The 20,145-nt window shown below is 40.3% G+C and overlaps 2 protein-coding genes and 1 pseudogene across 2 annotated transcripts in view; 1 reads left to right on the top strand and 2 right to left on the bottom strand.

The window, feature by feature from the left end:
• The window catches only part of CTNNA3 (catenin alpha 3), a 1,794,797-nt gene that overhangs the window by 1,088,954 nt on the left and 685,698 nt on the right, over positions 1–20,145 (bottom strand). The gene's annotated exons all lie outside the window — the stretch shown is intronic.
• LRRTM3 (leucine rich repeat transmembrane neuronal 3) overlaps positions 1–20,145 on the top strand; it is a 198,547-nt gene that overhangs the window by 4,550 nt on the left and 173,852 nt on the right. The window lies entirely within an intron of this gene.
• On the bottom strand, positions 18,797–18,999 carry LOC142429722 (DNA-directed RNA polymerases I, II, and III subunit RPABC5 pseudogene; annotated as a pseudogene).

Genomic DNA, 20,145 nt, shown 5'->3' with positions numbered 1-20,145 from the left:
GAGATTCCATTTCTCAGGGCAAATGTATGTGTGAAATATTTGATGTCCCTCAAAAGTGACAGCGGTAAAATCAACAGCGTGACCTGTTGGCAATGAATGCAACAGACTCGGAAATGCAGAGGGAATTCGGTCAGCACGGAATGTGCCACAGAACAGAAAGGAAATCGAGCTTAATATCTTTAAACTACAGGGCGGCGTTTGTTTTGGGTTTTGCTTTTTCCTCATTGTAGTAGCCTCGGGAACGCATGCAGCTACCACAGCACAGAGGCAGTAAATAGTCCCACTGCCACAGTCTTCTAAGCACTAATTTTACAAGACATATTCTTTGTTAAATGAGTTTGCATTTTCCAGGGATGTTGATATTACATCCTTTCAAAGAATTTAAGCCATTTTTTTTTTTTAAACTTGATTTGGTAAGTCATCTACCTAAGCAGAAAATAGGAAGCTGTCTTTTTGCGGGGCAACAGTGACCTCCAGTGGTTGAATATATAAGATTCATACCGAGTTTAGTTTTTAATCCTCGATCCTGATATAAATGTGAGTTACATCATATATCTCCTGATCTGTGCATCCAATTTGAATTCCATTTGGTCCATTTCCCTAGTAAATGTACTTATAATGTAATTTTTGAAACTTATATTTGCATGTTGACTTAAAAAACGCCAGAACAGGACCTGAGCGCTAGAAATGAGTGTCCAAATATGGCAGTAACCGTGCAAAAATATATCTATGAAATATTCTAGTGTTTTTATATGCGTTTGTGATGTACAACTATTCCAGTAGTTTCATCAAATGAGTTAAATATTTTCCAGTGGGTAGGATACGGTAATAGAATTTAGGTTGGAGTAAACAAAATTCAGTATTAATACTGAAGGGATCAGCGTCAGATATGTCCAGGTGGGTCAGAGTATCTGAGTTATCAAGTCAGGAATCCTCCCCTTCTGGCTTCAGGACCCCCTGGCTTGCGTATCCTGCCAGTGACTTGGCCTTCGCCCTGGCCCCGTGCCCTCTCCCTCTTCCCCAGTCTTCAGCCAGCTGACCTCTAGTTCTGTTCGGCTCTCTGACAATGATGGTATGGTCTCAGAGGTGATGATTCATGGGTAATGACATTAGGCTCTCCTTTGGGGCAAGCATAATGCAGAGAGAGATTCATGGATTTGGCAAAGATTTTTAGAATGCTGTAGGTGCATAAGCGATCTTCTCTTCTCTTGACATTTACCAAAAAGGGACCTTCAAATAGTTTATTTAGCATCAAAACAAGCATTAGGACATGAGACCAAAGACAAAACGATTTCCCAGACATTACAAAGGAGAGTTGAGCTATGAACAAATGGGGGGAATTGAGAAACGGTGTCACTTCTCCCCCTTCCCTGGTTCTCATCAGAACCGGGATCTGTTACAAATCCCTGATGACCTGCTGTGTGTCTATCCTCTTAGCAACCTATAGAGGCATTGGAGAAATACCATGAGCACAAATATGACACCAGCAAATTTGTCTGATAAATGTTCTAAGGGAACTAGAATAAACAGATGTGAAATAGCGTTTGCAATTTCTTGTAATAATTACATGGTGTTTTTGAAAACTAACAAAAATAAGACATAAAAATAACTTTTTTAAAAAGATCATTTTATTGGGGGTTCTTACAGCCCTTATAATAATCCATACACCAATTGTGTCAAGCATATTTGTACATATGTTGCCATCATTATTTTCTAAACATTTACTTTCTATTTGGACCTTTGGTATCAGCTCCTCTTTTTTCCCTGCCCTACTGCTCATGAACCTTTGATAAATTATAAATTATTATTATTTTCATATATTACACCAACCACTGTCTCCCTCCCCACACAGTTCTACCCACCTCCTCTCTCCACATTTCCCCTACCCTGCTGGTATCACTACTTCCATTTCTATTTCAGAGAGGTTTATCTGACCTGGATTTCATGTGTCATGATTTATACTTTTTCTTTTCAAATGAAAAGATGTACTGAGTATCTCCTCCTACTACATAGATCCCATTGATTGTCACATGTGTTGTTGTTCTGTGCCATTGAGCAGATTTTGACCCTACAACTGGGAGCAGAACTTTTCCTCCTGGACTTTTTTCTAGGCCATAATCTTTATGGTAGCACATTGTCAGGTTTTTCATTCATGGAGTGGTTGGTGGGATTGAACGGCTATCTTTTCCGTTAACAGCTGAGATTTAACCTTAATGTACCAGGGCTCCTTTATCAAGTGTAGTTGGTGAACATCAGGGCAATAGCCTTCTGTTTATGTACAAGGAAATACTCAAAAAGGATGGCCAACATAAGCACAGTTTTACCCCACTTATATGGAGACCATAGACATAATCCTAAAATTCTTATAACTTAAGTAGAAATAAAGTCCTCCTCTTTGATAGCTATGATTCTGGGAAATTTCTAGGGAACAGTGAGGATTGTAGTTTTGCAGTGAAAAAACATCTGTGACTTTTATGATGATTTAACTCCGAGGGTCACTGGTGGATGCTCTTGAGTTAGTCTTCCCCACCATCAAAGGATAATTCTAAGATAATGGAGAGTACAGAGCTGTAAGGTTTCCTGGTCAAGAACATGGAACGACAATCTATTTTTCACTGTACATGTTTTCTAATAGGACTCACATATTGAATGATAATCTATTTTACTGGGGAAAGTTTTATAAAAAGGATGATTTTACCCTATCTAGAAAATGTGACAATGAAAATGGATAATTCTCTGGACAATTCTATATACTGCCTTCTTCTTTTCAGTGGTTGCCACTTCAGCAAGGAAAGAATGTCTTTTGTTCTTTCTCCCACCTTTTAGTTGCTATTGCCTTTGTGTGCAATAGCCTAGTTTTAGGCAAAATCTTAGTTTTTTGTAAACTTAAAAAAACACAAAAAATATGGCTCCCCATATATAGATAACCTTAATGTGGTCATGCCATTCAAAGAAGCAGACTATCACCACTTGAAATGTTACTTGCATTAAATATTAGACTATAAAATTCAATTTAACTGGCTGACCATATTCTTAACAGCCCACAAATCGCCTTTACAATATCTTCTGGTTTTTATGTTAGAAAATTATAGTTGAAATACTAGTATGGAAAACTGTTAAACTTCCTGTTTTCTTTCTTAATTCCTAGAAATCCAAGTCTTTGTGTGGAAGTAGTCCAAACCACACAGTGGTTACTTCCTTGGAAATGGGGCGCAGAGTACCACCCCATTCATTCCCATGACAATGGGATCATGCATATGAACAATTGGGAGGATGGTGCAGGACCATGCAGTGCTTTGTTCTGTGTGCATAAGGTCGCTATGGGTCAGAACAGACTCAAAGCACCCACCACCACCACGAAAAACTAAAACCAAACACCTTGCCACCCAGTTGATTGACTCATAGTGACCCTGGAGGACAGAGTAGAACTGCCCCAATTGGACGGGCAAACCGGTAGCCTTCCTGTTTCACTTTTTAGTGTGATTTGCGTGAAAGTTTATAGAGCTATTTAGTTTTCCACACAAAATTCAACATTTTGTTTCACGACATCGATGGCAGCCACCCCAATGCAATTTCACTCACCCTACTCCTGCTCTGTTTCCCTCTTCCTTTGTCACATTTTCCCTATGCCTTTCTGCTTTCTGAATCTGGCTCTAGACATATGCTGCCCTTTTGATGTCCCACGGTTGTGTTCTGGAGAGTGTGCACCTTGGTGTCCACCCTTACCTGATAGGATCGACTCTGGTTTGTGTCGGGAGCCTCCTAGTGACGTCGTGAGTTCTGAACTGAGCTGCTGACCGCAAGATCTGCAGTTGAGTCCAGCAGCCTCTCTGTCTTCTTCCACAAAGATGGAAAGTCTCAGAAAGCCAACGGGTGGCTCTACCCTGCACTCTCGGGCTGCTATTAGTCAGCTTTGACACAATAGCAGGGAGGGTTTTTTTGTGGTTGTTGTGTGTCTCAAAGCTGAGCCACGGGAGCAATGTAGGCTCCCAGGGTATCATCTTTAAAGAAGCACACTGCCACCGCGTTCCCTCGGAGGAGCTGCTGGATTTAAACCACCGACCTCCAGTTACAGCTGAGCACTGAACCCCACTCACCGCGTGGCTTCTTGGTATGGGAGTACTAAATTGCATTTCACCATTCAAAAGCAAACCAATGAGCAGGACTTTATTTTCTCAGGGATAATATTTTGGCTTCACACACAAGATGATATGGCAAATACTACCTTTAAGGCACTTTCATTTAAAGCTTCATCACACTAATTACATCCATCCAGGGCATAAAATACATTTTGCTAGTAAAGAGAAAGGAACTTCCATTAAGCATCAGTCCTTAGTCAGCACGTTTGGTGGTCAAGCTCATTATTGAAGTGGCCGTCTGAAGAAATGTCCTCGACTATGCGGCCGTGGTGAAAAATGACGGTCAATTAGTATTCAGGGCTGACAAGGCTGCCCTACAGACGCTGGAAAAAGTGCTTCTCCTCATGATTCAGAAGTGACCGCACAGGACAGGGCACGTCATATGGGGCTGAGAGCGGTAGGAGTGCCTTTCAAAACTATAAGAACCTGGTATATGATTGCCACAGGGAGAACTCTCTAGGAAGCTTCCAACATAACCCAGGCCTTTGATATCACTTGACATGTATTTATCAATATACTGCTTGGGTATTGTTATTATTCAATGGGTGGCTACATATATTTTATTAAAGTAGAATATATATATTCGTGGGCATATTAAATAAGTACTTAGTGTTTTCTACACAGACAGGGATGCGGTAGATGTCTAGAAAAAATATTTCACATTCTTCCCATATGATTTGTATTTTCTTTTACATTTGTCGATGCATGTTTATATAAAAAATTGGGTCTTTTGAACGGATATATAAACCCCGGTAGCTTAGTGGGTTGTGTGCTAGGTGGCACATTGCAAAGTCAGCCTTTTGAAATCACTAGCTACTGTGTGGGAGAAAGAGGAGGCTTTAAAGATTGATAAACAACCTTGGAAACCCTACACAGGTTTTCTATCATTTGGAAGCAATGCGGTGGGTTAGACGTGTGTGCATCGCTCACTCCCTGCCATGGAGCCGCCTCAGCTCCATGGTGACCCTCTCAGGACAGTAGAAACGCCTTGTGGGGTTTCTGACATTGCAACTCCACAGAAGTAGAATGCCTGGATATATATTTTTTCTCATGATTTTACAAGCAGCCTCCTATTTTCATGGGCCCCAATAATTTATTTTAATATAAAAAGTAAGTTCTTCTATTGATAATATTTTCCTGTAAGTTTTACCCACTAATCCTATAACTTTTCTCCTCCTTATAGAACTATCTTAAAGTAATTCATGCCTCACAAGCACAAGGTTTCTTTAAAAAATATTAAACATCTTCTTGCTCCCTGGCAGCACTGAAGGCTAGACATGAACTGCTCACTCTACGGTAGGCAACGTACACCCATGAGTCCCTCGAAGGAGAAAGATGTACCTATCTGTCCCCATCAAGGTTGGCAATCTTGAAAGCCATCCAGAGGGTCACTCTGATTTAGAATCAATTGATGACAGTGGATTTGGTTTTAGTTCTTAAGAAATTATCTCTACATGACTTAACTATTTGAAAATCATCTGCTAGCTAAATTCTAATCTTCTGGGATGGTGTTTTCTAGGCCTGGGGTATTCGCTCAAGCCGAGTACCTCCTCAATACCCAGGGTCATTAAAAGGTAGCATGCGCTTAATTTTATGTATGTTTACAAGATGGATTCAGTATGAAAAATTGTACATATTTTTTAATGTTCTTTTTTGTAGTCTAACACACAGAGATGTATAGGCGCTTTATCACTTTATATTGAAAGCCCAAAATACTCAAACTCAAAATACGCTTCCATCAAGTTGATTGTGATTGAGTCTCAGAAACACACAGGGGCAGTTCTACCCTGTCCTGTAGGGTAACAAAAGTACTAAGTGAGCTACTGTGAAAAGATCTAAGTAGCAAAAGAAAATAAAACCCAAATCTACTATTGTTTAGTTCCCAATCTTAACAATAAGTCTAAATGACAGGAATTGTTTTTCACATTTTTGGCTGTTGATTTCCTCTCACAATGCTTCATCTCGCACCTTCATTTTAGCATCATCCCTTCTGTATTCTGATGTTTAAAGAGAAATTTCTTTTTTTTTTTAATGGGTCCTTTCATTTTGTGTTGTTTCCTATGTACAGATCTTTTCAAAATCCTTAGAATTTACCAACTTTTCCTGTTTTCTGCATTCTTATGACTCAGTCAGCTGTAGACTTAGGTTGAGTGAGGGCGCTTCAACAAGTCTGTGGAAAAGTCCTTGACCTTTCCATGCCTTTGCCCACATGCCTTTGGAAGGCCTCTCGTAGGTAGCAGGCAGGCAGACTGGGTTCGACTCCGGATGATCCGGGAGAGGATATTTGGCCTTGTGGCTTCCCTGCCTCCAATTGCCATGTCTTCTATTTAGAAAGATTGTGTGTCCTGAAATCTTTTCATCCAATGGTGCTCAGGCCTCTCTTGGTTCATTATTCCTTATCAAATATCTCTTCCTAGAGGAAGAGCAAGATTAAGATAGTGTCCCTTCCAAGGGCCCTTGCATTTAAACAGAGGCTTTCAGCTAAAAGGAAGAAAGGCCGAGACTCTGAGTAGGACTAGGCACCGTGTGAGAGAAAGTACTTCTGGGCAAAAGCTTTGCAAGAACTCCAACCCATCCTACACAGATCCCTCTGTCTCTCCCTACACAGAGTGTTACACCTTCCCCAGGCAACGAAAGAAGTGCAAACAACTTTTGTTCAATGGATATAAATTTGAGGGATTTCCTCAGTAAATTTGCGCTGGGCTTGAGCTTTCTCTTGTTTTTCTGGGGACAGTATTGCATACTAGAAAGAACTGGAAAGCTAGGGATCCATGAAGAACCAGTCTGAATTCAGAGACTGGCACTTAACAGCCACACAATCTGGAGTCTCTGCTTCTTTATCTTAAAAAATAAGTGTGGGAAACAATGTAATGACCACAGGGTTGTTCTAAGAGAGCAAGGCATCACTACTTTTAATAGTTCATATGCATCATTCTAGAGGCGCATTAAAATATTATGTCTATGTCATTTAGTTCAATGCTCATAAGAAATCTGTGAAATTAAATGAGATGACATAGACAATATCACTCAGCACCGATTGGGCATAAAACAGTCACTTTCTCCATCCCTTCAATAACCCCAATGCTAAGAAATTCAGTACCACAATAGTCTTTAAAAGTCACATCCCACTATCTACTTTTGTTTACAATCACAGACTTCTGACAGAAATTGCGAGAAATAAAATCTGCACTGTCATCAGCTCCTGGGCATCTGAGCACAGAATTAACACTGGAGGGTGAGGGCAGCTCCTTGCAAAGCCCCCAGTGCACCTCCATTCGGTTCCCATGCCACCTTCCAGGCCCTGATACTACTCAGTTCTTGACGTAGCGTGTGCTTTCTTAAACTGTAGAAAATGCCCTGCTCTCTCCATGACACCAATCAACCCCTGCGCATTTCTAACTACAGTTAAAATTCTGCTCACTCTCGATGCCATCTTAAGTTTGCCCTCTCCTGTTGCCCATGATACTTTGGCCCTCAAATGATTCTAGATCATGCACTGCCTTGCATTAGAATCATTAATGTGTCTATGGACTATTTCATAGAAATGGACTCTCTTCTTTCTCTCACTAATTGTTGAGGTAATCTTTTATCCAATTGATTTGATGGTGAATATGTTATTATAAATTTATTGTTGGAAACAGTGTTAAGCAGGTATTAATTATGTGTGTCAACTTTGGATTACTTTTATCTTCCTCAAATTTATTTTTTTTAATTAAAAAATTTTATTAATAAATCTTTTTATAAGGGCAAAGCACCCCTATACATTCTCAAAATTTGCTTTCCACTAGGGTTCCCTTTTTTCCCCTCCCCCTCCCTTCCTGCTCTCCCCTTCCCCCAGCTCTCCCAATAGTTTATAAATAATTATTTTATCTTATCTTACACTGCCCGGCATCTCCCCTCACCCACCTTCCCATTGCCCATCTCCCAGAGAGGAGGTTACACATAGATCTCCAAGATTGGTTCTCCCTTTCTACACCCAATTCCCTCCCGGTGTCGCCACTCCCACCGCTGGTGTTGAGGGGTTCATCCGTCCTAGATTCCCTGTGTTTCCAGATCCCCACTGCACCACTGTACATCCACTGGTCTAACCAGGTCCGCAAGGTAGAATTGGGGTCATGATGATTGGGAGGGGAGGAAGTGTTCAGGAACTAGAGGAAGGTTTTGAGTTTCATTGTTGCTACACTGAACCCTGAGTGACTCATCTCCTCCCCACTAGCGCTCTGCAAGGGATGCCCAGCTGTCTACAGATGGGCATTGGGTCCCCATCACGCACTCCCCCTCATTCACAGTGATGTGATTACCCCCCCCCTTTGTTGTTTGAGACCTGTTCTCCTCTGCCCTTCCTCACATTTATTTTGCCCAGATAAACATTTTTCTTGTTTTAAATTTTATTTCATTTATACCTTCTCAGGATCTACTGTATTTTTGTTCATCATGTAACTGGTTTCAAAGTGTATCCTTATAAAAAATAGTTTCTTTAATCTTGTTCTGCTTTAAATTACTTTTATGTTGTAAATAACATGTCCACAATATTCCTCCTTTATGATAGATATCAAAGATAGGAACACTTTAAGAAATATGTTTAAAGAGACTAAGAGCTAAAAACAAACAAAACTGTGGGCTGTAGATGGAATATTTCTAAGTATGAAACTCCCTTTATTTTAGTGCAGTTGGTTTAGTCAACTTTTGTTGTTGTTTTTAAGCAAACAGATAATTGCGATCCCTCTTTGCTCATCATCCCCTGAAGAAGGTGATGTTCTATTTAGCTTGGATGCCTTCTCATCCTATATCCTGAGATACATAAGACTTCTCCTTTAGACCTGTTTCAAGGCCCCACATTTTACCAAAGTATCTCTGGAGGCATAGTGAACTCGGCTTTGGGCTGGTAAACTGCAAGATGAGCAGTTTGAAACCACCAGCCACTACTAGGAAGAATGATGAGGTTTTCTGCTTGGATATTCAAAGAGACAGTCCTACTCTATCTGATGGGGCTGTTATAAATTGAAATCAACCAGATGACAGTGAATTTTGAGTTTGACTCATTAGTGTTGATCTCCAATAACATAGAGGCTAAGTCAGAGGTGTTTGTCTTCCCGATTAAATATTAACTCTTCCACTTGAAGGTTCAAAGATCAAATGTTTAAGTGACTACAACTGGTAATGCCTATCTTGCATCTTTGATGATGCAGAAGATGCGGCAGATGCTATAGGACGGTGTCTGTCCCTCCCCACGTCTCTCCTTTCTTCCCTTCTCTGACCTCTCTGATCTCCCTTTCACTGACCCTCTGAGCTGTCTCCCATCTCCACTTCACATTTCTCTAAAGCTTTCTCTCACCAACTTTTATTTATTTGTCTATTTATGCTACTTGAACATGTGCTTTCTGAGTGTGTGAAAAGGAAATACTAAGGGTCTCTAATCTCTGAGGAAAACAAAAACTAAAATGACAGTCTAATACTTTTATTAAATGGAACAAAATTAATCCATTTATAATTTGCAACTTTGGTTCTAAAATGAAGAATTGTCATGTTAAATTCTAGTTTAATTTCAGACATTAAAAATAGTATCCAACCCTAATGTATTATGTATGTCTTGTTTTAATGATGGCTTGTAAGGTAGGGGGCTAGACATTTATTACTTTCACCTGTGGCATGTTCAAGTGCTAGACCATGGTAATCTCTGCTATCAAGAGGTAATCCATTACTAGACCGGGGTAGCAAGGGAATTGAGGTGAAACAGTTTTCAGTCGTGAAAATATGCAACTATCAGGAATTCTGAGACTCTTATAATCAATCTAGTTCTTATCCTCTATGTGGGGGCAATAAGCTGAGGAATTCTGAATCAATTTAACCGTATTCTTTAATATAGCCTAAGAATTGCTTTCTCCAGTCTCTCCCTTGTCTTTTTTTGTTATCCATTGAGGGTTTTCTCTACATTCAATGTTATTTCCTCGCATCTAACCCACATACATCGTCTTGCTTAATCTATAGCCAGTGTTTGCGCACATTATTTCATAATTTATCATAATTATTTTCCTTTCCATTCACATTAAACAGAAATAAAGAAGGAAGTGGGCCTCTGTGTTTTTCTTTATTTTGTTTTTTTTTTGAGGGGGGGGTTGTACTAGACTCTACTTAGTGTAGCTCAGATTGATAGTCTTCATTCCACCACTCACAGTGTTTGAAAATATAAAACTACCATCTGAAATTTGTATTAACCATTTTTTTTATTCAAGGAATTCTACATAGACAGTTAGCTATATGATAAAAAGCCCAAATGCTTAACTAAAGATTAAAGTGAGAAATAAACGACAAAATATCTTCTGTGGCTTTCAATACCAAGCCCGCAAATTGTATTTCCAGAAGTCAAATTTGCACATAACTCTCAGGACCCATGCTAGCTCTTCGTGTTAGCTTAACTTTAAGATCCAGCAGTGTGCTGTGCAGAAATAATCAATAATTAAATTATCCCCATTTTGTTGGCTCAGCTCATAGTGGCAAACTGATTATTAAAAAAACAAAACACAACAAAAAACCACCATCACCAAAAAAGAAAAGCACACACCACTATCTGATGATCTTCACTTTGTATTTCTACCCCACCCAAGTGCAGCTGCTGTCTCTGGTAATAGGACGAGACGGATTTAGGCTTATCATCATCTCTGTGTCTTCCAATACAGCTCGCATTCTGCGGGAACTATATTATAGCTCCAAGTGTTGTTTAAAAATGTAACTGAATTTACTGGCGCACCATTTGAGAGTTAATGAAACCTCCACCTGTAATTTAAGGAAAAAGCCCAGCAAAGTCCTAGAAAACCACGCGGGAAAGGCAGTTCAGGAAATGGAAGTGCTCTGTGTACTGGGGAGGTCCCTCACAGGCAGCAGCTCTGCCACCTTGGAGAGGCAGCACGTCCTCCGTGTCAGTTCATTAGAATGCACAGTTACAACAGGCTCCCTCAGCGCCGGCGGCTGATGCCCGAGGTACCGTTTCACTCCTTGCTGCGGTGGCACACACAGTGCGTGCAGAGGGCAGCAGGCTGCGCAACCACAATCTGACTCGCTGAAACCAAGCACTGCACACATGAAATGCATTTCCCAGACACATTTGAAAAGACCTACTTCCCAGCCTGATGTCATAAAGACAAACGCAGTACGTGGCTGGGTGCAGCCAGAAGACTATCCTAGGTTCCTTTCAAAAGGGATTTTAAGGAAAATTCCCAACTAAAATTTCCATGTAGAGTCCTCTTTGCATTCAGGGATCTTCTAGTCTTTCCCATTATGGAATGTATGGACTTTGAATCGCATGGGCAATCCGTCTGTTGCTAGAATTTATGAGTGAGAGGGAAAAATCAAAGGCCACAAAAGCTATTTGTCAAACAAACTGCAGAACGAACTATCAGTCTGCAGGGCTCATTTGCACAACTCATGATGAGCATGGGAGGAGGGGAGCCAACAGCTGCAGCCTTGACCGCATTGCCTGTGCCAGCCAGAATTCAAGCGGCGGGCGCTGAGTGGGGCTGAGAGGGACTGACAAAATGCCGGGGCAGCCAACAGAAGGGCGCTTTTCATCCAAGTTTTCATTAAATTAGTGCACTGTATTGCACAGACAAATACCTGTAAAACGACTGTGAAATACACGGCCTGCCAGGTTTTCCAATGCGTTCAGAGACTGTGACTGTGACTTCACAGTGGTAGGGCGGAGATTGCAGACTTTGAGTCAGTCAAGTCAGGGGTGCAGTCTCGCTTCAACTAACAGTGTGACATGGCGTTCGTTTGCACATGTGAAGAACGGGAAGATTCCCCTCCCTCCCAGGCCACTGCAAGAATCCGAGCAGATAGCTCCCTTCTGCTGGAACCAGGCGTGCCATAAAAGTTTGTTCCCCCCTCCCCCCACTCTTTTACCCACTAGGTGTTTTCCCCAAATAGCATCTGGATGTGACTGTGGAAGTGACTGTTTCGGCAATCCATAGGAAGTGATTAAATGTCCCTGGAGCTTAATTTATCAATCATTAAATCACACTTTCAAAGAGCTGACGAGGAGTTTGGAAACCTTCTGTTAATATATGGTAATAGACTTGCTGCGATTTTGGGTTGTTTTTCTCCTGCTTTTCTGTAACCATTCTGATGTCACTACTGCCTGTTTCTAATAATCCAGCATCATTTCTGTTTCATCAATGATACTTGAAGAACTAGGTCCATTATCTTTAAAATCACTCTATAATGCTGCCCTAATCTCTCTCTCTCTCTCTCTCTCTCTCTCTCTCTCTCTCTCTCTCTCTCTCTCTTCCCCTCATTTTTCTCCTCCAAATGCAGACACATTACAAGCCCCCATACTCAGTGCTCAAGAGAAAATGCTATTCGTGTTGCTGTAAACTAAATGGCCTGTGTAACTTAGCACCTAATTCATTTCTAGTGGGAAATAATTTAATCACTAGGAAGAAAGGAACACAATATTAATATTTATGTTTTCAGAAACTCCAACTGAGCCTAAGAAATGATGGCTCAATTATCCCAAAGCAAATTATCCTGAGGGTTATAATAGAAGGATATAATCCAATTGAACGTAATGGACATTTACTGAGTACCTACTATGTACAGGCACAAGAGTAGGTTTTTCTCTCCCTTCAGAGCCAACAAGAGGAATACAGATCAAAGGAAATCTGAAATTTGAGGCCGTAACACTGAGGAAGCTACTGAATTATTTAACTGGTTTTTAAAACTTGCTTCTTCATAGAGCATTGGATTTTTCTCTTCCCAAGAGAGAGATTTGATATGCACCCTTCACTGGAGACATGATAATAATTAGTTCTTTTTAAACATTTGGCAAAGAGCAGAGATGAAAGAGCTGTAAGAGTTGCTAAATGACACAAGATCTGTGAAATGGTAGATATTCAACCACACACCTTACAGAGTTGTTATATGGATTCATTAGTTAATTAGTTAGTTAATGACACTGAAGTGTTAAATCTTATTAGGTTTTTTGTTTTTTTTAACTGTAGCACATGTGCTAGAGAAATTGCTCTGCCTAACATTAGAAAATTATGCCACTCTCACATGTTACTTTTCAGTTCATGGTATACCTTCAAGACTTCTTTCTTGTCCTGAATTCTTCACAAGACAACATCTGAAAAACCTACCTAGATGCTGGTCTGTTTATTTTTAGCATTGGCATTGGCTTTAAATCTTGGGCAACCTTCTATATATAATGGTACAAAGACATTATATGAGAATGATGGCATCAAGTGTTAGACATGGTATTGACATATAGCTTTGTACCCCTAACCAGAAAGAAAATATAATTCTGTTCTATAAATCAGAGAGAACGTAGGAAACAGAAAAAGAAGAAAGTCCGTTCTAAGTCTTTTGTTTTTCAGAAATAGTGATACATTTCCCTCCTGCATACCAGAAACTGGAGAAAGAACAGCAGAGGAATAACTAACCAATTCCAACTATTGTTCATCCCGTGTGTGTCCGAGTTCAACTATGTGACATAGGGTTTCCAGTGCTGACTATTTTGGAAAAAGATGACCAGGCCTTTCTTCCAGGTTAATGCGGGCTAGAATGAATCCCCACACTTCTGGTTAGGAGCCGAATAATTAACTGATTACATCATCCAAGGACACCTTGGAGACATAGCTAGGTTAATGATGTTCTAATATGTGCAAGACATTTCAATAGTTTTAAAAATCAGCAGTTGACATGTCCAGATAAAAGTACACATATCATAAATACACAGCACGATGTATAACCGGGCACACTCACATCAAGAAATAGAAAATATCAGAGCAACTAGAAGACCCCTTCGCACCTCCTTCCACTCACCAGCTGCCCCTCACCAAAGGAGAATCCGTCTTCGTAGCTCTGACAGCATAGGGTGTTTCTTTTCTTTTTTTGCATGTTCTCTCTGTTGACTGTTTCTCCACTATTTAGTCAAGTAGTTATTCAGAATTCATTATGGTATTCATCAGATCCAGCCATATTGTTGAATGTAGTTGCAAAGCTGTGGATTCCTAATTTCCTTTCCTCTACATTTCCCCAACAACCAAACACACAGACTAATACCTTTCTTACTCAAAGAAGAACCTTGGATCACTATGCAAGGAAGTCCATGAGGAAGTTCTTATCCCACATATTCCCTAGCAAGGGTGACTTAGGGATTGCTGATGAGAAAATTCTTTCAGTCTTTTGGTTATTGTATCAGTAAATAGAGTGCAGTGCAATATTAGATCATTTTGAATGTAATGATCTAGGCAGGAACCAAGCCAGCTGTAAGGAAAATGTTGAGATAATAAATTTTCATAATCCCTTGTTTTCCTCCCTGAAACTCTGCCCAGCTATTTTCCCTAATAGGCCCTCTGTCCCTGGTCTTTCACTTTTAGAAATCTTGATTTATATAATCAGTTGCTTGGATAAACTACTTCACATCAAGTGTTAATACTTACATCCTTGGCTCTCAAAAATTAGCCAGGCTACTAAGATGCAGGCCCAGGTTCAGGAGGGAACACCGAGGGCGGGTCACCTCTGATTCCTCTTTTATGCGGTCTCTTGAGGAGCTGAATTGATTGATACTTATTATGAAGTCCAAGGGGCCCTGGTGGCCTGGTGGTTATGCTTTGTGCTGCTAGCCAACCGTAAGATCAACAGTTCTAAATCACTAGCCACTTCTCTGGAGAAATAGGGAGTTTTCTACTCCCATAATGAGTTACTGTCTCAGAAACTCACAGGACAGTTCTACTCTGTGCTAAAGGTCGATATGTGTCAGCATCTGCTTGACAGGGAATTTGGTTTGGGTTTGGTTACTATGAAGTCCATACATTAAAAAAAAATCACTTAAGATAGCACTCAATCTTTTTATTACGAGTGTTATGGAGATTGTTTTTACTATATCACGCAGTATTTTCTTCATGAGGGCCCATGATGGAAAGAAGAGGATAGTCTGCGTTTTCTAAATCACTTTCTTCGAGCCTTTTAAAAGCGAATATTCTTTATGCAACTACTCATTTGCACTTTATCCAGCCCCGTGTTTCTTCCCTGATACTTCAAGTGATTGTTCGGGAACTGATGACCTGCACTGCTGGCTCAAGCAGAGGAACAATTTTAAGGAAAGTCCAGGGCCTTGCAGTGTGTCCTGTTGTGCCTAAGGTGCTATGGGTTGTTACCAACTCGATGGCACTTAGCAACAACACTGTTAGCATACCTTCCTCACCTGAATTTCTCACTTTTCTCTGTTCAAAATTCATCATTTATTTATTTTTGATCCTAGTGAACTTAAGAAGTATATAAGTAATTCAACAAATATCATAATGTGTCTTAAGGGTAATCATCAGTCATTAGTACTATACTGACTAACCACTCCCAAGCCAGGGAGTTCCCCCGGATTATCCCTCTTTAGAGAGACTGGGAAAGTTTCTATGTGAGTCCGTATTTAACTTAGTGCCTTACCCAAAGAAAGTGTCAGTCAAGTTCTGCTGAATGCACTCACTGAGATATCGAGGGAGGTAACCAGAAGCTGTAGGAGAAGGTCTAGGAAAATTCTAAATTAAGAATAGGACAAAAGAGAAACGTGTTTTTGAGAAAGTATGTTCTGCTGCTTTCAAGAAAGAATTGTTATTACATTTGCTGTGTGGCACTTTGCAACTCCAGGGCCATTCTTATTCCTCACGGTTCTCAATTAGAGTTCTGCTTGGTAAGATTTGATTAATGCATTATTTATCTAAGAGTCATTGATTTATGGAGCTTCACCATAAACTACAGTTGAGCTCATTTTATTTCTAACATCCTTGTGTAGCGGAAGACTATCACAATGACACTGGGGTGTGCCACCCTTGACTAGCAACCCACAGAAGCAATCACCCAAGCTGACAATATTGAAAATATTGAAAGATAACAATCTGTTATTTGCTCCCTTCATTGCTTGACTGCTATCATTAAAATGAAGAGACACAATTCCCAGAAACTCAGTGATAATCCATAAATCATAGAACAGGCCAATATGCATTCCAGTGAAATGCTATTTTCTGTGAACAAGGAGGGGAAGGTGTCAAATGTGAATCTCTTAATTAATCACTGGATTAATTTTTACATCAAAGGAATAATTCCAACTCAAGCAAATTAAACTTGTGGCATTTCTTTCCTTTGCTGTTACGGCTACTTGATAATGAAACTTTGTGACAAATGTGTAATCTTGCAAACATAATATGAACAAATATATTATCATCAACTAAGTATGACAAAATTATGTAATCTGCATTGTGATATTCCCAGTTAAAAAAAATAGTTTCAAGGGACTATGCAGTAATATAATATAGCACAGCCATGCTTATATAATTTGCTTATTCAAATCTATTTTGCCTAGTACAGCATATATTTTTGAATAACTATTATGCTTGGAAATGCCAGGATAAACATTTCTTGGAACATCACTAAACCCAATCTACGAAGGATTGGAAACTATTAAGTTAAAAACTTCCACTCAAATAACTATAAAACTGAACATAATTGGAATACCACTGTGTCTACTTAAAACTCAGAATGTATAAAAATCCAAGTTCTTTCATTTATTTTCATTTATTTATTTCATTATTCAAGGGATACATCTCTCAAATGTGTTGTGATTCTCATAAGTGTACAGAGAAATGATCACCGAAACTGTGAAATTGAAAAGCATTTTCCAAGATTTCTGAGAGATTCCGAGTCATGTGCAAAAAGACCCCAGAGATTAGAGACTGACCTTGTCCCTTCACCGCTCAGAGACATTTAACATCTCCCTGGGACTTAGCACCATTCGCACCAATTCACTCTGCTAGTTTCTCTTGAGTAATTATCCTTAATATCACTTAATATCAACGCCACAGCTCTTCATTCTTTACATATATCCTTCCAAATATACCTGAGCTTTTCTTCCATAAACAAATCTCTGATTATCACAATCGGAAGCATACCCGCTGCTCCCCCTCCCCCGTCCCCAGCCATCACCTACAACTGTGTGTTGTTGTTTTTCTTCTTCTGACGCCATCCCCACTTTCTACCTTGTATTCTATTTACTTGGGGCCATATTTATCTTCTCTTCAGGAGAGTTTACAGGGAGGGAACATTTCTTAGTGTGCTAATGAGAGTACTGTTACAGAAGTTCCCAAGTAGACAGCTTTAAAGAACAGAAATCTACTTTCTGTTGATTTAAGAGGCTGTAAGTCTGAATTCATGACACTGGTTAGTAGAGAAAGGCTCTCCCCGTTAGCTCCTCCCACTATCGACCCAATCCCTCCGTTTCTTGACAACCAGTCTTCATAAGGCATCTGTCTTCCTCAGGCTGTGTTCACTCCAATGCCTCTAATCTGCTCCTTATTATAACTCAGAAATGATTAGGTTTAAGATACACCCAAGACTAATAGGGTCTCATCAACTGAACAAAGAAAGCCCTATCCCCAGTGGGATTCTATCCACAGTTATAGGTGTTAGGGTGCCAACACAATTGGGAGATTGAGAAGGGGGTCCTAATTCAATTTAAAACTTTGTCCTATGCCTTTAAAATATTGGGTATTGTATATATTTAATAACACAAAACAAACCCACTGCTACCGAGTCAATGCTGAATTATATTGATGAGACCTCCCTTATGGGTTCCTGAGACTGTAACTGTTTACAGGAGTAGAAAGAGCAGTCTTTCTTCCAGAGAGCTGCTGGTGGTTTCAAACTGCCGACCATGTGTATCACAGCCCAATTCATAACAAGTACACCACTAGGGCTCCTACTTAACGATACCTGTTAATTGATGTACAGATACATTAACAGCACACTTGTGAGAGTCTTAGTAGGTTGAAACTCTAGTATGCTAAACAAGAGATTTGGACTATCTTTGTGAGGCAAAAGAAAAAAAAGGCAAACTATAAGAGGATACAGTACATGCTATAGAATATGGTGCTTCAGATAGTTCACATATTTTTATAATTACTTATGACTTTGCAGTTATATGAGTGCATCTACATGAGAAAAATGCAGGTGATCTAAAAGCATTATCTCATGAATTCTAAAAGCATATTTGAGTAAGTCGCCTTGATGGAAAACGTAAAACTTTTCTGGAGCATCAACCCTTTATCCTCACCAAAGAGCAGCACGAGGTCCTAGAGATGCCACTGTGGAGGGCCTTGAGGGGACTTTTGTACAGGGCAGTGAATTGGTTGTCAATCCATTTTACAGGTTACAAAAATAAACCATGATTCCACTTTGAATTTTGAGCTGTTTCGGCACCCATTTGTCGTCACTGAGCAGCAATATTTTATCTGAGCATTAGCTTCCTTTCCATTGTGGACACTCAATTATATGTGTATTCAAAAAGAAGGCTTCCAAAAGCTTGTGCGGAAAAAATAGGAAATGAAAAGATAATCACATTTTTACAAATATTTTGAAGCCCTTTCACACAAGACAAGTCAATTTCCCTGTTGTCTCACATACCATGAGCCCATGCTCACAAGCAAATATAAACTGTCTGTCTATTTTGAATAGTTGTTTTTTTTGGTTCAGCAATGAGCTTTACTGGGGGGTGCCCCTGAAGCCGAGGTCAGGGTCCACTCCAAGGCCTCCATTTTGGGCTTTGCCCAGCCCCCTGTTTGTGCTGTATAGGCAAGATGTGGCGCTGAGGACAGCATGATCACTTCTCCAGGTCACTTCTCCAGAGGCACGTAGTTAAGCAGCTTCTCAATGAGTTCCACGTGGGCCAGCAGCATGCGACGGCAGCAGTACCGCTTCAGGCCCAATGCATCAAGGCATTCGCCTCGGTGTACTAGGCTTGCAGCAACCCCAGGTAGGCCTCCCACTTGTTCCCGACGATCTTGCCACAGGTGAAGCAGTGCACGGGGATGATCATGGCGGTGGCACTAAGAAACCAGTACAGCGCAACGCCCGACTACCAGTTGCAATCTATTTTGAATAGTTTAAGACATTTGAGGCACTATGGTAAATGTTGTGCTTGCCATTTTTAATTATTACAACAACTTATGAAACAGGTAATGTTGACCTAATTTTCAGATAAGAACCCTATAAGACATAGCAACTTTAAGTAACACACTTAGATTTTATTGCTAGTCATGGTCAAAAATTAAATTTAAACTTCAGTTTTTCTTACTGTTAACTCCATATTCTTAATGAATCTATGCTTTACCTTTGAGTTTCTTTATATTTGTCCTTTAATATGATTTTTTCATAAATGTCACTGGATTATTTTAAATGGTGTGAGGGCCACATGTGACCCCTTCCAGGTCCCAAGTCTGATTGCCACAACATAGGAATCAGAGGGGCTCCCATCCCCCCCCCCCATACTTTTTAACCATATTCTGACACCGACCATCCCTCTATGACACTCCTTCTGTGGGCGGGTTCTCTAACTCATTGCAGTGGCTACACAGAGCTCACAAATGATGCTCATGATTGTGGAGTTTCTGAGGGAAGTTCACAGACTACATTTCAGGTAAGAAATGCTCAGGAAACAGTTGTGCAGTCAGGACAGTACCTTCTCTGCTCTGCCCACAGGCAGGGTTTTCTCTGACCCTCGGTCTCTAGGGCTGGCCTTTGTCCGCTCTTGGCTCTTTTCTCTTGCTAGGAGCAACCTAGCCCACGTCCTCTTTCTGCGATGATGGATTTTTATACCCAGCAAGATGGACTAACCATCTTGCTGTTAACAATGACTCAACATCTGAAAAAAGGTAATCCAATCAGTGTCTCCCCAAATCTATTTACCCAAACCCATTAGGAAAACCAAGTTCATTTCATGAGAGTAAAAAAGATTATGGCTAGAAGAACCTTATTAAATAATTCACTACATTGCACTACATAGACCAGTGGGTCTCAACCTTCCTAATGACATGACCCTTTAATACACTTCCTCACATTGTGGTGACCCTGTACAAGGGCATATCTGCATGTGGGCGGACCCGCCTGGAGATGGATAGAGGAACAGTGTCTCAGTTCCTAAGACCATCGGAAATCTGGTCTTAGAGGACCCCTGTGAAAGGGT

This window comes from Tenrec ecaudatus, chromosome 16 (assembly GCF_050624435.1).
Source record: "Tenrec ecaudatus isolate mTenEca1 chromosome 16, mTenEca1.hap1, whole genome shotgun sequence".
Classification (NCBI taxonomy): Eukaryota; Metazoa; Chordata; class Mammalia; order Afrosoricida; family Tenrecidae; genus Tenrec; species Tenrec ecaudatus.
The sequence above is the reverse complement of the archived record's forward strand: the minus strand, read 5'-3'. Positions and strand labels throughout refer to the sequence as shown.